The 16,221-nt window shown below is 36.6% G+C and overlaps 1 long non-coding RNA gene across 1 annotated transcript in view; it reads right to left on the bottom strand.

Annotated features, from left to right (window-relative positions):
• Positions 1–269: 269 nt before the first annotated feature.
• LOC128851015 (uncharacterized) overlaps positions 270–16,221 on the bottom strand; it is a 102,755-nt gene continuing 86,803 nt past the window's right edge. Inside the window, exon 5 of the long non-coding RNA XR_008448304.1 lies at positions 270–5,828. This is a non-coding gene — a long non-coding RNA (uncharacterized LOC128851015). The remainder of the gene's footprint in view (positions 5,829–16,221) is intronic.

The following is a 16,221-nucleotide window of genomic DNA, read 5'->3' as shown; positions in this document are numbered from 1 at the left end:
TTTATTTCTGTCAAAGAAATACTTCATATTTACTCTTATTCTAAATTCAAATGTTTATTTTCCACTGTGCATATATTCTCTGTTGTCTTGCATAGTGTTATTATTTATACAATTTATATAATTTCAAAGCATACGTGAAAAGCAGACTGCCTCTATATCTTATGCCTGTATACAAAGGAGTAAATTAAGTGCATACACATGCATGAAGATTACTTATTCTTGTTAGTAATCCAAGAATCATAGTTATCCTTGTGTAATTTTTCGCACCATTATAAAAAATTCTTTTCATTGACTTCTTTTATTTGAGAAGTCTATTAAACCCAGTATCACTGCAATTAGAAATGAAATTGCTTCATATACAATGAAAATAACTATTTTGCACTGGCTATTCCTGCTCTTCTAATAACTTATTTACTTACTAGTTTTGCATGAGAAAGGATATAACTGTCCTAATCTTCAGAGCACTACTCCATGCAGTTTACAAGACAAAACAACCAGATGTTGAGCTACAAAAGGCTTTACTGTTTTTAAGGACAAGTGTATATACACATTTGAGCTAGTGATGTACTTGCAAGTAAATAAAGTGTATAAAGATTTAGAAAAGACTCCAAATATCTATTCGTTCCTACAAACTTGGCAATTTTTAAAACAAGACAAAAAACCAAAAACCCCAACAATCAACTTCCTGAAAAAAAATTGAGAAACGGGTTGAACATGTTAATAGGGTCTGGTCTGAATGTAACTTTCCTTCTGGAGTTCAGGAGTCACTAGAGCATTGAAGTAATTTGTGCTTCACAGCCTTTAGCCAGTGACTGAGGACTAAAATATTACAGGTGTATTTTAATTAGAGAAGTTAATACATTTCTTTGCAGGAAGGACTGCTACTCTATGCTGACAATTTTGAAGATGTATTCTGGAAGTTGTAATTCCCCTGCATTATACAGTATAGTTGTTTAACTTGTATTATTTAAACATTTTGCAAGATTTCTCTAGCTTTGATTCTCCTTTGTATGAAATGAAAATGACTCTAGCACATTCTAAAAACTGACATTTGAGTAATAATTTTTTTGTAGTTTTGTAGTTGCTATAGCCAAATATAATATTCTGCTCTTTATTTAATATCTGTAAACAACACAAGAGATCAATTTCACCATTAATTTCTCTTGGAAATTTCCTCTTGTGTGTGATCCAATTTTTCCATATGTCATTTTTTTTTTGTTGTGTTTCTGCATGAAATATCCTTGTCTCTCCTCTTAAACCATGATGCACAGAGGTAATTTCCCATAATTACATGGTAGTCGATGTGTCCACAAAAACAATAGGGAGACAGGCATTCTGTCCCACAAGGAATGACCTGAAGGCATTAAATGCTGAAGCAAGATCGAGAAAATGTAGATCAATGAAAAAGACCAAGGAAACAACCAGTCCTGCCCTATAACTATGATGATTGCCACCAGAGAGAGAGAGAAATGCTGACGGTCTGTCCTTTGGGGAACAATTACACAAAGATTGTGAGCTGAACAGATGAGAGTGCTTTAGGTGGCAGATGGAACAGATGGATAGGAATACCACTGGTATCAGCACCTCGTATTTCCACACCATAGGTTTGTACTTGGCCCTTTACCTTTCATTCAATTAGGTGTTTCAGCTGCTTTCTGCTCTTGTGAACCTTTATCTGTGGCATTTGCTCTTCAGTGCTTTTACTATCAAGTTTGAGCCAGCAGAGAAACCTCTATGATGGACATACACTCTTACCCTGGGATGGACTTTGCTCACTGGCTTGAATAGTTCAGGAATAAAATGGAAAGAAAGATCAGTTTCTTGAAAAGTCCCTCAACTTCGGCTGGAACACAGTTTACCATATTTTTCTAATCTGTATTAAGCTATGTAATTTCGCAGCAGGGACTGCTTAGGATTCCTTCTACAGAGTCTTTGTCACAGAATAAGACCAGAGGATGATAATGCAAGAATTTTTTTTTTAATAAATCAAATATGCATCAGCTGTGAAATCTGATTTTCAGAAACTACTTCTAGTAGTAAGAACGTGAAGTAGCAAGTTCTTCAAGTTGCACGTGCTACAACTGTAAAGAAGTCCTTAAATTTATTCTCAGATTATCAGTTCTTCTTAACCTTAAAACTGAATCAATTAGTTCCCCTTAATCCCTATAAATGCTTTCCCTTTGAAATTGTTACTTCAGTTTTTCAAGTCTTCAGTTCACAAAGGAATAGGAATTAACTTTGCAGACATAACAAATTAGTGATATTGATCCTGCCAAATGTACTAAATTATTAATTATCAGCCCCTCCCTACACATCCAGTTTTAAACTCACAAAAGGCTTTTATGAAATCTCTGATACAATGATTTGGACAATGTATAAAAACTTCATTTACTTCCCCAAATCTATTTTATCTTTTAACCTTCTTCACTGTTTTACTTTACTTAGGATATATATGGAGGAAAACATAAAAAATGATATTACCATTTTTGCTTTCATGTTTTGGGAGGTGACTAGCGTTCTTAAATGCAGTAAAGTTCCACCAACGAGAAAAAGATAAAAAAGAAGAGAGAAAGTCAATGTTCTTTAATGATGTTCCAGCTGTCTTAGTTCTCAGAGCCTTGTTTGCAGACAGCCATGTCAGCACTCCAAGTGAAATAAACTTTATTAGCCTGAAGTGCCAATAGTGAGTGACTGTATTACAATTGCTGATATGCATACTCTGGTGCCAGAGACTGCTTAGACAGAATGAGTACTGTTGTTATAAATTACTCTGAAGAGTAGAGAGAAAAAAAATAAACACTTATGCTCCATTCTCAGGCAAGTGCTGCACTAAGGTTTATGCTTGTTAGATTTGTATTTTGAATGAGCTGTACTTTTTCTGTAGGGATACAGGACCACTACTTAGAATTGGTCTTTCAACATCGTTTGCTGTGTTTCTCCCACATGAGTACAATCTCTAAGTGTTGCCTCCTCTAATACCAACACTGTACACTCAGGGAGGTCACAGGAAGGATTAAAGAGGTTATTCTTATAATGAGAGTCATATTCTATTATTTTAATTCAAATTAAGGGTTTTTTTTTTCCCTCCATAAATGTCTCATCAGTTTAAAAAGAGTAATTCACAAGTGTGAAACTTTGATATCTTTGTACTGGGCAACAGTATATGTAGTAAACGAACATATGACAAAAATACTACTGTGAAGCATACTGGTGGTTTCATTAACATGAAGCCTAAATCCATAGCCCTAGTCACTCCAATACATATTCATTTAATGAGGTGCTATTAGAAGATTAAAAACTAATATGAATAAGTTGCTGAATTCTTTAGTAGAATCTAGACTTTGACCTTTAATTTATGCGTACTGTATATTCACAAATATCACGAAATCATCTGACTTATGAATATGAAATAAAAATTTGCAAGTTTCTATTTCACACTTTTGTAAGATGCATTTGCTATTAGACGCCCAGAAATCTCTTCACAATTTCATTTTACTCATCACTAGATTGCATGTATATGGAAGAAGCATATGTTCATAGGTTAACAGTTAGAGCAAGATTACATTATGAGCCACTCTCAGATTTTAGTCACCTTCATGTAGGACATTTAGAAAGTGATTCTAAAGGAGCACTATTTCTTGCACTGCATTTCTTCTTTCTTTCACAAAATAGCCTACTCTGTTAAAAATGCCATACAGTTCTGTCAGGGCATAACCTTGATACTAATGAGAAATCAGAGTCAACATCCTATTGCCTAGCTATCTGCTTCCCACATTTCAGCCTTGAAACAAAGAATTAGCCCTGACAAGTTGCCCACTGTTTGTTCAGGGGCTTACCTGTCATATAGAGCTGTGAAAATTTAGCCCTGTTACCAATCCTATGTGCTTGCAGTCCAATACGAAGTTAAAGTGGTATCATAGCAAACATAATATTCAAATGCAATTTATAGCCCAATACCAGTTCAGACAGACAGAAGAGTCACCAGGATCAAATAGAATTAATCAGTTGTGAATGGACAGATTACCATTAGTACCACATTGTTATAATCTAACAATGCTTCCTAGATAACCAGCAATGTACTTCAAAGTGAAGTTTTAAAATAAGAGATAGATCTTCAGAGTATAAACCAGCATTCTTCTGCAGAAATTGGGAAGCAGACCCTTGTTATTTATTAACAATGGCTAACCAAATGGTTAACCAGCTATATTTTTATACTTTCTCTGCTATTGGAAACAGAACAGGAAAAATGTCTTAAGATTGCCCTTAAAAATTCCAAAAAATTGTAGTGCTTCACTCTGGATTTCTCTTTTTTTCTATTCTTTTGTTTCTTGTGCTATTTACAGACACAAATTTATGTAGATTTTAAAATGCCATAAAATTGATAGCTTCTGAACTCAGACATGGAAATGTCTGTACAATTTGGGTTTAGCTCAGAAGTAAAAGATCTTTGAAGATTACATGTGCTTATATTTTGTTCCTAACATTTGGCCAAGGCTTAGACTACAACAATAAAAATAGCTTGGCAGCATCATGTAAACCCAAGCCATCTACACCCAAATCAAGTCAATTTTCTGCCTTTGCTGATTAGTGTTTTTGGGCCATTGCCATTCTGTATGGTTAAACTGGTATGGTCTTGCCAATAAGGTATTTTAAACAGTACAACCAACATCTGCATCATTTAAAAAGTACACTTTCTTTTTGAGTCACATAACCTACATTTATTCTGGTGGCAGCTGACGTATAAAACTCGAGGCTCAGATTTGTCTTTCTGAAGTGCTGTCTGGAAGCTTGAGGCAAGATTTAGAATTGTGAAGCAATACATTTTATTCAGCTTCCCATGATTAATAGACAAACACAACGTTCTCTTTTTTTTTTTATATCTAATTCTGGTATTAACAAATTGAATTGGTAAATCATTATTTTTTTTCTAGTTAAAAATGTTCCATTAAACAACCTTAGGTCTACCAGAAAGAAGCAAAGAATGTTATAGGTAATATGGGTGCTCTACTGATGATATTTTTCATTATATTTACTGATTATAATTATATTGTGACAGTAAGTCTCAGCCAAATTATAAACCATTGTCCTAGAATCTGCAGATGCAAGCATTGTGAAAAGGTTTCAAGTCTCCATAACCTCACGATTCTTCCAAATCTATTTTTTTTATCAATTTAGTGGCTTGCTTTTCTATATGAGGACACTTAAAATGCCCACCAGCTACCATAGTGGAGGCAATTTTATTTCATAGGTTAAAATTAGCTATATGATTGCCTTAAAGTCTGTATAGGTCTTTCAATGTATATAGCAGAACTTACGTGAACTCTGCTCAGTTCACCTCCACATCAGATTCCCATGAATGCCCCATACATTGTAAGTTATGGGCTTGAAAGCACCTAAGGTGCAATAAAATAATTACAATTGTATATCTGCAGAAAAATGCAGTGAGTTACTACATCTCATTTCCAAGCTGAGCTGTGGCAAAAAAATTACAGGGCAAACTTTTAAAGAGGACACTTCAATTCCAACTACACAATAGTGCTAAAGGCAGAGCATCAAGGTAAGTCTATGTCTTGATATATTTTTCCCTTTTTACTTCCAAGCAGAAATCTTTGTCCATGTCTTAAAATAAATGTAGATCTTGGGAAAAGAATTAGGATGAGAGCAATGGAAATGGAGCTCCCAGCTGAGTTACAGACTTAGACAGAGAAGTGAAAGTGTCCTGTACATTCCCAGCAGACTGGTTCAGATGTGACAGAGAGGAGAGATTTTGGTGAGAGAAAGGAGGACTTCCATCTTCATGCATTTCCCAGGCATTTTCACTAAGGTATCTGAAATAAGAGAGAAAATTAATGCTAGATTTTGTCATATTGGTAACTGCCAAACTGTAATTGGACTGATTATCTGTATTCCCATTCTGCACCCCACATAACAACAAAATGGTAAATATTTTGCATATTAATGTCTCATGTTATCTATCTTTTTAGACTATGTATGTAATATTAATATTCACAGGTTTTGTTTTGTTTCTTTTTTTTTTTTTCTTAAGGGAAAATAGTCAGACATTCAGTTGCTGAAAATCAGCTAATTTTTCGGTGGAGAAAAATAAGATGGTCTCTTATTTTCCTCCATTTCCAGATTCTGCAAATGCATAGATATAAAACCAGGATGAAAATCTGTTGAAAGAGAGTCTATTCTTAGCCCTTAGATCTTCTTTACTTTCGGAGAATTGGTGTATTTAGGTATTGTGTAATCATGTCAGCAAAATACAGAGGGGTAACATAGAGGGAAGGCAGGAGCAGTGGGCAGAGGGCTGGGCTTTGAGTATGTATACTGTTTCTCTACCTATTTCTAAATTCAAGGCACTCATTAATATTCATCCTTGTTTATAGACACCACCTTTACAGCCCTCTATATTTCAGCAACATTTTACAGGCAAATACTTAGATATACCAAAGTAAATAAAAATGTAACAAAGCTAAATGTTACGTTTTGGCATCAAGTAATTTTCACTGTAAAGAAGCAGCCGTTGTCTGGTTTACTGAAGAGATCACTTTATGAAGAAGGACTTGGGGAGTACTGATTGATGAAAAACTTGACATGAAACAGCAATGTGTGGTCGCAGCCCCAAAGGCCAACTGTATCCTGGGCTGCACCCAAGCAAGTGTGGCCAGCAGGCCAAGGGAGGCTCTTGGGAGATGCCACACGGAGTATTGTGTCCGTTTCTGGAATCCCCAACCAAAGAAGGATATGGAATTGTTGGAACTGGTCCAGAGGAGGGCCAGGAAGATGATCAGAGGACTGAAGTACCTCTGCTATGAGGACAGACTAAGGGAGTTGGAATTGTTTAGCCTGGAGAAGAGAAAGCTCCGAGGAGACCTTATAGCTGCTTTCCAGTACCTGAAGGGGAGGTGCAAGAAAGCTGGAGAGAGAGTTTTTACAAGGGCATGTAGTGATAGAGTGAGGGGGAATAGTGTTCAATTGGAAGGGGGAAAATTTAGATTAGACTTTAGGAAGAAATTCTTCACGATGTGGGTGGTAAGCCACTGGAACAAGGTGCTCAGAAAGTTGTGGATACCCCTCTCTGGAAGTCTTCAAGGCCAGGCTGCCTGGGACATTAAGCAACCTTTCCTAATGGAAGGTGTCCCAGCCCATGGCAGGGGGTTTGAAACTAGATGGTATTTAAGGTCTCTTCCAACCCAAACCATTCTACAACTCTATGATTCCATATATTCTCTGCCACCACATCCTGTCCTCTTGTATCTATCATGTTACTCCTCTTTTATCTCAGGTGTAAGCAGATGTTACGCTAATAGCCTCATCTTCATTCCCAGAAAGGAAGTAAAAAACCCAGCAAAAATGGGTGAAGGCATGTGTTATTCACTTATCAACTCTCTTCTCTGGAAACACCTGCTCCCTGGTGTTGTATGCTGTAGCAAGGTGCGTTTAGCGGCTGAAATTCACATGCTGAAGTAAGAACTATTTTGTGCCCTTTAAGAATAGAAGAAAGGTCATACAGGATCCCTCCAGCCCAGTATTTTGTTCTGAAAAATCAGATCTTGGCAGATGACAAGATCAGATGCTTATGATACCTTTTATTCCACCAGTTACTAAGTAGGGACTTTCTAAGCCAGATGTAGTTCCTTCATATTTATTAATCCTTCTCTTGTAAGGAACCAAAAAATTGGGAGCTATACATTATAGTACTTTTATTTGGTTGGTCATATATTTATGAAATGGAATTCAGAGGTCAGGAGAATGATATACCCTTCAAGGCATATTCATACAGAAAAAAAGACAAGAAGCTACTCATTTTTGTTGCTACTGTAGCAAGGCGGATGGCTCACGTGAACATGAATTATAATAAAGACATTTTAAAACCTGCAGAGAGTATTTCCATTGCATGCTGCAACAGGCATAACAAACCTGTCTAATTTTGGCTCTGTATTGCTGTGGGAGAGGTGTTAATGACCTATTGGAATTGAAGCTGATTACAGGTCTCATTAAACAAAAGGGTGGAGTAAGCATTCAAGTACCCTGAGTAGTAAAACCAGCTGACGAGACCACATCGAATAAAGAAATCCATGAAACTGAAAAATGGGTGTTCCCATTGTGTAAGTGATGGTGTAAGCAGCTGTCAGGGAGCCCTTGCTGAGGAACATGCATGAGACAAATATTGCTTGAGCAAGGACAGGTAAACCTAAGGTTTTGCAGAACAGTTATCCAAACATAGATTAGTCCTACTACTAATCATATACATGAGACATACGTTGTCTCAAAAAGTCATCAAGTAAAAGGTTCCATCATTTTATTTATGTTGTCAAAGGAAACCACTTTAGAAAGTCTCAGATTTCAGCCACTAGCTAACGAAATAGTAAATACCTCTAGTGTACCTCCTTGACTGTTTTTTTGGGTTTTTTTTGCTTCATCTGCCTTCATTTTTGTAGGATTCTTAAGATGTATGGTATTTGTTTATCCTCCTACATTATTTATGCTCCTACAATATTTCAGTTACTCTATCTGTAAAACGGAGACCACGGAGAATTTGTCTGGAAAAAAGTAGAATAGCATTGATTAAACATGACTTGTAAATCCAAGGTATTAATTATCCCTAGTCCACCAGCCTACTCACATAATGAGGGCTGTCTGTCAGGGAAAAAAAGCCTAATACTTTTTTTAATTAATCAACAATTTACAAAATAATAAAACAACAGCAACAAAATCCTTAAGGTTTTTTGGAACAGATAAGCAAGAATAATAAAGGATAATAAAAAAGCATTTATTTACTGCGTATACATTTCTTCCAGGAATGGCATTTTGAATACTATTATGTCAGAAAATCTGTAATAACAGAAAGAAATGGAATTTTACATTTTGTATATTGTTCCCAGCTTTGGCAGATAAAGTTGATAAAGCTTTGGAACACAGAAGTATCTTCTAATGGAATTTATGCAGCTGCTATCTCCATGGGTCTTCTGAACACTGTTGCATTGCCCAGGGTACATTAGTACATGCTTGCTCAAACTAGTTGTTTAGTAAGTGGATGTACATATTAATAATGCCATGTGTGTATATCTAATAACACAGAAATACATTTAGGATTATACCCAATTCTCTTATAATGTTAAATCTTCAGTGCACTCTGATATCAGAAATTCAGTAGTTCTGATGACAGTCCTGTGAAGAATATGGGATGTCTTTACCAGTATTCCTGTTTTACAGACCAGGAAGACAGAGAAAAGGTGGCTTGCTAAAGAGAGCGTGAATGGGTAACACCAGCAAGATGGTCTCTATGCATGTTTCAAGTTAAGTAGCCAGTGCTGTCCGCTTGGGAAGCTCAATGCCTAGATTATACCTGCTGTGCCTTGTGGCACTTTCACTTCAAAGGCTCCCTCAGTGACACCTGGCCTGCAACCCGTGATTTGATTCATCTGTGCACTTCACACTCTGACAGGGTAAAGCATAGATAAAGCTGACCCACAGAGACAGGCAGGAAGTCTCTGTGTCCCATGGAGCAGGTTTAGTCACTGCTTTGCAGACCCTGTAATGTGGTTACAGAACCAGCTTAGAGGGTTTTACTGCTGACTCAACTCTAATGACTAAGCCTGCCTTTACAGAAACTGTGCTCAGGGCTTCTTTCCCTTCAGCCAGAACTCCAGACAGAATGTGGGTAGGATTCTTCCTCAATGCCTCCAGAAAAAGCTTCAGAAGCTAAATAGTTCTGACTTCTTCAAGAGGGCCTTTTTTGCATCAGTCACAGTACCTGTAGAGACCGTGTCTTGTCCTCTGCAACTGCTTTTCCTGCACCAGGATGACAGATGCTTGTTTCACCCTTGCAAGTAGGATGCTGAACATCTTCCCATGGATCAGATTTGCAATCTACAAGTTAGACTACTTCTATAGCTGTTACCAAGCTAGTAGCTCTCAGTCATTGTGTGAGGACTGGCAGTAATTAAGCTTGGTTTCCTACAACATTCTGACTTGTTGACTACCCACTTTGATAGCTGGGACAGACAATCTCAGTTAGGACATTTATGAAGATTTTACTGTATAAAGCACTGATGTCTTGCACTTCAGCCTTTCCCTCAAGCATGGCTGTTTATAGGAAGTTCTGATACATTCTCTCTCCTGCACATTTATCTTTACAGTTGGAAGAAATTAACTGTCCTTCAGACCTTTACCTATCAAACTATCACTGACTTTACCTTTGTCCTAGATAGGGTTAGACACACACTGAATATATTTACATACACTTTGTTTCTTTAGGCAAAGAGGCAAAAATACTAATAAATACCTTATTGTTCTCACTAGTCTGACTAGAGATGGGTACATTACTTGTTAAGCTTTCCAAAGAAAATTTCTGTCTATTATTCTGAGAAAGGGAAAGTAAGGTGGAAGGGTCAAGTTGGTGAGAAAGGCTGTCTGCTTTCCTTTGGAGAGGTGCCAGAAAATGGTCAATGCATATATCTGTGAAAGCAGAAATTTAAGCTCATACACAGCCAGATTTGATTATCCAGTTTAAAGCAAACATATGCAAAAGCAGTGAATCAAATCTAACAAGTCAAAATAAATTAGAGTACATGCTGTCTATTGATAACAAACAATTGCATACATGGATGAGTTTTTTCCTGCAATAATGTCTTATGGCAACTTCTTTCATTGTCTGCATGCACATCAAAGCTGTAAAAATTCTGTTAGAATGCAATGACCTGCTATGTAAACACCAGCTTTTGAAGAGGGCTTCTGTTTACCGGTTGGTCTTTCATATAGCTCTTTAAGGTCTTTTGCGTTTATAGGAACCATTTAAAAAATCTTTTCCTGTATTTCAATGTATTGACTCAGTAATGTATCTGGAGAGATACTTGGGAGAGAATGACATGCAGCCCATCACACCTGGAAGATATTTGTGAAAGAAGAATTCTGCTTAGAAACTTAATGGGATTTACAAACAACCTGTAAAGCTGTGACTCTGCCTTTCTAGTAATGAACAAAATTTTGCCTCTTTGGGCCATTGTTTGGACAGTAAAAAACACTTGGCCCTATTGCACATGAAGAATTTGTAAAATTTACGTAAGACAAAACTGTGAATAAGTGCAGACATGCTAAAAATTAGCAGAATGCTAATTTTATGTGCTTTTCATACGTCTTGAGACTGAAGATCCAGGCTGGTGTGACACAGAGAGAAACAGACAAACAAGATCAGAGAAGATCATTAACTCAGTTTTTCCAGAAGGAAAAAGAAGTGGGACTCCATGATCTTTGATTATATCATCATTTTTCTCAAGAGCTTTTCTAGGGGTCTTGCTGGACAAAAAGGTGGACACGAGCTGGCAATGTGTGCTTGCAGCCCAGAAGGCCAATGATATCCTGGGCTGCATCAAAAAAGGCTTTGCTATTAGGATGAGGGGAGTTATTGTGCCCCCCTACTCTGCTCTGGCAAGACCACACTTGGAGTACTGTATCTGGCTCTGGAGCCCTCAGCACAAGAAAGACATGGAGTAGGTTCAGAGGAGGGCCACGGAAACGATCAGAGGCCTGGATCACCTTCTCTATGAAGAGGGGCTAACAGAGTTGGGATTGTTCGGCTCAGAGAAGACTCCAAGGAGAAATTATTGCAGTCTTTTAGTACTTAAAGGGGGCTTGCAAGAAAGATGGAGAAAATATGAAAGAGGGGAAGTTTAGACTAGATATTAGGAAGAATTTTTGTTTTCACTGAGGGTGGTGAAGCACAGAAACAAGTTGCCCAGAAATGTGGTAGATGACCTGTCCCTGGAAACATTCAAGTTTAGGTTGGATGGGGCTCTAAGCAACCTGATCTAGTTGAAGATGTCCCTGCTCACTGCAGGGGCGTTGAACTACATGACCTGTAAATATTCCTTCCAATGCAAAGCATTCTATGACTCTATGATTCATATTTTTCTACCTTTACCATCTGATTTTAAAAGGTCATTGCAAATGTATTTATTGGAGGTTGAGAAGGATTTTTGTTTTGTTAATTTTCTGTCTGTCAAGAGAAATTAGAAAGGTTTCTTTAAATTCTTCTTCAGATTATTGAAGAACATCTGAAGAATCAGATCAGATCTATTTTAAAATAGAATCTGAAGTAGCCTTCTTATGGTCTGCCATCTTTGATAACTCTATCTCTTTGGCTTAGCAGTCTTATTTGGTATTCAGATATATGGGGCACATTCTGTTTTTTTAAAAATACACATATTGTTTGAAATGCTCAGAGCTGTCTATAACTATTTTACAACATGAGTACTATAACATTTAATTCAATCTGTAGAGCTACATCTCTCAGTTATTGTCTACAATAGGATTCCTGCCAATGTCTGCAATGGTAAAATTTTAGCACTATAAATTGAAGATTAATAAGGAATTATCTTTTTCACATAGCTCAGCTAAGAACTAAATTCCAGATTATAAAATTATTTCCATTTCAACCTTCTTGATTTAGATTTTTCTTTTAAAGAAATTCTAGGTTTCTCTTGAGAAAACAAATTACACAATAGCATCAGTATACCTCAGAATTTTCACAATCAAAAGAAAACATTAAGCATTAGTAAAATGAATAATTTTCAAAGGGAGTTTTACAAGACCCAAAATAGAGATTTTGAAAACAAATGTTGAAATACATATATCTAACACAAAGCAGAATTTCCAGTCTTCACTACTTTTGTTAAAAATTTTGATTGTTAACCAAAGTCTTGACCTATCTACCATGTAGCACCTGAGATAAATTATTTGTAAAGTCTTAACACTTTATAAACAGACTTTTTATATAGAACAGAATTTTTCACCCATTTAGAGATGTAGGTTCTCAGATGATAATCAGCTGCTTAGAGACAGGGCCAGGTAATCAGCAGGGTGAACAACATGGGAAACAGCTGTACAAAAGCAAACTCAAAGGCAGAGGTGTCCCTAAAGTACTTAGGGATGCACCAAGTGGAGGCTAGTGATGAGTGGTGTTCCTCAGAGGTCAGTATTGGGACTGTTGTTGTTTAACATGTTTGTCAGAGACATAGGCAGTGGGTTTGGGTGTACCCTCAGCAAGTTTGCTGATAACATCAAGTTGTGGGGAAGAGAAGTCATCCAGTGGGACCTTTACAGGCTTGAAAGGTGAGCTTGTGCAAACAGCATGAAGTTCAACAGGGCCAAATTCAAGGTCCTGTGTGTGGTTTGGGGCAATACCAAGCAAAATTACAGGCTGGGTGAAGAATGGATTAAAAGTAGCATTGAAGAGAAAGATTTGGGGGTGCAGGTGGATGAGAAGCTCAACATGAGCTGGTAATGGATGCCTGCAGCCCAGAAAGCCAACTGTGTCCTGGGTTGCATCAGAAGAAGTGTAAGCAGTAGGTTGAGGGAAGTGATTCTGCAACTCTACTTCACTTTTGCGAGACCTCAACTGGAGTACTACATTCAGTTCTGGAGTCTTCTGCACGGGAAGAATATGGATTTGTCAGAGTGAGTCCAGAGGAGGCCCATGAAAATGATCAGAGGCTGGAGCACTCCCCTATGAAGAGAGGCTGAGAGAGCTGGAGTTGTTCAGCTTGGAGAAGAGAAGGCTCTGAGGAGACCTTATAGCAGCCTTCCAGCACTTGGAGGAGGCCCAGCAGGAAGGATGGGGAAGGGCTCTTTATCGAGGAATATAGTGGTAGGATGAGGTGTAATGGTTTTAAGCTGAAAGAGGGTAGATGTAAATTAGATATTATGAAGAAATATTTGACCATGAGGGTGGTGAGGCATTGGAATAGGTTCTCCAGAGAAGTCTTTGTATCCTGGAACATCTCAGCTCTTGAGAGATCACAGACACATAATTAGCAGTTAGTGCCAATTTTGTAATAGTTTAATAAAGCATTTGTATTCTAGTAAGTGTAATGATAATCACATATGTAATAAATATTTTCTCTTATAAAAGAATAGTTTGAAGACTTATGAGTCACTTGTTTTGTACTAGTTTTCCCCATTATTAATATGAACTTCATGCCATTCTTTATCTATATATAAATGATAAATACTGCCCTAAGGAATGTGATGGGAATTTGAAAAGATCACTTCAAATAAAGAACAAATTCTACTTTTGGGGCTGGTTTCAGTATTTGTAGAGTAATGCAGGAGTTAAACTAAGAATTTTTTTTTTAGCTCCTTAGTGGAAACCATACCAATTTAAAGGAGATAAAAAATATTTAAGCAATTAGAAAGGATGCCATTCTATGAGTTACATTTGAACCCCTGTGTGTTCCATAGTCAATGTGGTGCATTGGCTTCTGTAGGTATGTGACAAAGTTCTCTGTTCAGTAAACTGAATTGAATAAAAAGATAAAAGGATAGAACCAATCAAAAAGCTAAAACGAGAGCAGGGTCTTTTGAGTTATTTAATGAGATGTCCAGTGAAAAGGAGAACATATTTGCTGGTGGTATGTTTAGTCTACAGAATGCCAGGTATGGCATGTCCCCAAATACACATGCAAATTCTGGCAGATGTAAATCCTAGAGTAACTGGTGAAAGGAAAAACCTTTTAAAACCAGCTCAAGGATCTGTCACACTCTGCAGACCTGGGAGCATCAGTGCAGCTGCAAAAATTTGCGTTGGCTATATCATTATGACTTGATAACCCCACTGAAATTAGCCATTGGAAAAGATGCCTTTTGTCTTCTGTCGGAAAGAAAAGCATTAGAAATAGGAATTGTAGAATAATCACACTAATTGCCTTTTCTTGTTGTTGTTTTCTTTCTGCTAGAACAAATAGTGAAATAATTAGAAGTAGAGGCATTTAAATCACCATATCTAAACTCCAAAGTTAATTAATGGCCAAAGTTCCTCAGAACTTTATTTTAGTCTGCTTACAGGCTCAGGTAGACATCAGTGCTCTGAATAAATTTGTTTTATTCAGTTAGTATTTTAGTTTTAATAAAGAAAGCATTTAACATATACTTTTTATTCTTCAGGATTTTCTAAAAATCCTCAGTTTTATTCCCAAATATATGAAATACCTGTAAAAGGAGAAGTAGGTGATGAAATATTTTTTGTTTCATCTTGAAATCAAAGGACATATTCATTTGTCAGCAACAACAGAAGACATGGTAGCTGAGGCTAAAAGTGGATAAGTGGATTATTTTCAATTGTAATTTGGGGAATAGAGTATTTTTTTATTATGCATAGCCTGTCCAGGAATACTAAACAGCTTGCCTAAGAAATTCATGAGATTGTCTTGTGAAGTGGATCATATTCTTACTCATCAAAAAATTGATTTGCTCTGGATAAGAGGGTAAGTTTTATCCTATTTTATTGCTATAAACTTCTGAAGATATGCTTGGTATGTTGTACCCATACATCTGCTTCATTTATGATGATGAATAGAAGTATAACATAAATATTTGCTTTTTATTCATGACTATTTTCATTTAATTAGATCATAAATTTAACAGCAATCAGAAGCATAAACACGTGGGAAAGCTAACCCTTCATTACTCTTAATAACATCAGTATTTTAAATTTTTAGTCAATAGTTAAAATAATCAACTGCAAGATAAAAAGTTTGCTTTCCTGATGAATTAATGCTTCAATTAAATAAGTCTTTAATAGTATCTCATTGCTTATTCAACTCTCCAGATGCAGGTATATAAGTGTTTGTCTGAACAGGATACTTTACCAAGTAGGCCGTGCAGTCTACAAGTGAAAAGATTTTCCGTGTTACCAACAAGACTTTTAAAACTATAGTTCGTATTGGCTAAATAGAAGAAGTTATATTATTTTCAAAATGTGTGTTTTGAATCACCATACGAATCATAGCAATGGCGTAATTTTCAGAAATCACCAGTGATATTGGAAACCAAGGCTGAGTGATCATTTTAGAAAGCAGACGAACAACATTTTCTGGAATTAAAAAAGATTATCTCAGTATGTTCAATGGGAACCAGTAAAGCAAGTAATTTGTTTCTCAGTAAACATGCTGGATGCTGAGACTCTGACCTCATACTAAATTTTTTTCTTTATCTGAAATAGCAAATTGTGTGCTAAATGTCTGCATCTGTGCAACAGTGGGTAGCGGAGACACAACAAATTTTACACTTTTGTTGGTTTGTGAAAATCAGTGAAAAAGTGTTGGCTTTGCAAAGTTTTACTCTATTATACTTAACAGGATTTATTGCTAACTTTGTTGCTCCTGTGTTTACACTCAAACTCCAGACTGATGTCTCAGTGTTATTCCTCAGAGCTGTCTG

Source organism: Cuculus canorus, chromosome 1, assembly GCF_017976375.1.
Source record: "Cuculus canorus isolate bCucCan1 chromosome 1, bCucCan1.pri, whole genome shotgun sequence".
In the NCBI taxonomy this organism is placed as follows: domain Eukaryota; kingdom Metazoa; phylum Chordata; class Aves; order Cuculiformes; family Cuculidae; genus Cuculus; species Cuculus canorus.
This window is presented reverse-complemented; position numbering and strand designations above follow the sequence as displayed.